This window comes from Hipposideros armiger, unplaced genomic scaffold (genome assembly GCF_001890085.2).
Source record: "Hipposideros armiger isolate ML-2016 unplaced genomic scaffold, ASM189008v1 scaffold_2002, whole genome shotgun sequence".
NCBI classification, from domain to species: Eukaryota; Metazoa; Chordata; class Mammalia; order Chiroptera; family Hipposideridae; genus Hipposideros; species Hipposideros armiger.
In genome coordinates, this window is record NW_017733352.1 from 22849 (window position 1) to 24116 (window position 1268).

Genomic DNA, 1268 nt, shown 5'->3' on the forward strand with positions numbered 1-1268 from the left:
TTAGCACAACTAAATTGACATATCTAAACAAGATGGCAAAAGAAAAACATCTCTTTTTATATAATTATCCGTGCTTTTTTTCTGTACTCTTTCTGTACTGCATTAATATATCTTTAAAATAGAAAGGTTTCCCTTATTCAATATTTGATATTAGTGTATGTGAGTATGTATATATGTGTTGTTAATTTCCCTTAACCTGCAGGGATTTGGAAAGTGGTCTTCTGGAAAGAGGTTGCAGTAAAGCAGAAATAACCTATTTAGCTTTAGTCTGCCCAAACAGCCTCTCTCCAAATACTTAAATACAAAGATGCAAAGTAAATGAATTATGACATAATAAAACAGCAACATGTAAACTTAATATTTATCAGTATTTACATTCCCTTATTTTTCACTTCTCAATTCTTAGATCAGTAATTTTCAGATGTGAGTTAAAATGGCATTCATCATTTATACTAGCTGTTGGGGATACCCCAGTGAACAAGACAAAGTTCTTGCTATCATGAGCATTTATGTTAATGAGCCACACAACCAGATTTTCTAATTCAGTGGTTCGAGAAAAACACCATGAGAAATTCACTTTATATAATATTTTTTTCTTTCAATAACTCTAAAGGAAATTGTTTTATTGCAATTTGGCCTTACTCAGAGAAAATATTGAATATTATATTTAATAATAGAAGATGTAAAAAGTATAAAACAAACAAACCAGTCAAATCCAAGGATTTCTAAACATGAAATAGTGCTTGGCTAGAAAACAGTGTTCCAAAGTTATCTAGAAAGACACCACACTGTGTTATAATTGTGTCAACCCTTTGCCAACTAGAACTTGCTTATGGGGGTATTCCTTGTTTGCATCAATTTTTCTTATCTATATTAATGAAATAGAAGTCCTCATCTCTTTTTTTTTTACTATATATCTTTTACTTCTAACACTATTTAAAAGAAATACAAGTTTTGATTATTTTAACCTTACATCTTCTAGAGTTATGTCTGTTAGAAGTTGCTTAGGGATTAAAAATAAATTAAAAATAACAAGAGATAATGACAGTCATCTTCCAGGCTTGCTTCTTTACTGCTCTCTTATTGGCATATGATTTCTGAGAAAGACACAATTCTAGTATTAAATTTAGTTCCTAAGGATTTTGAGTTACTGAATAAAGATTATAGTAGGAAAATGTACACCAACATGATTCCAACATCTTACATTCCATAGAATTGTTGTCATTTAAGTTTGGCTAGATTTGATTATACATATTTAATAAAAAATC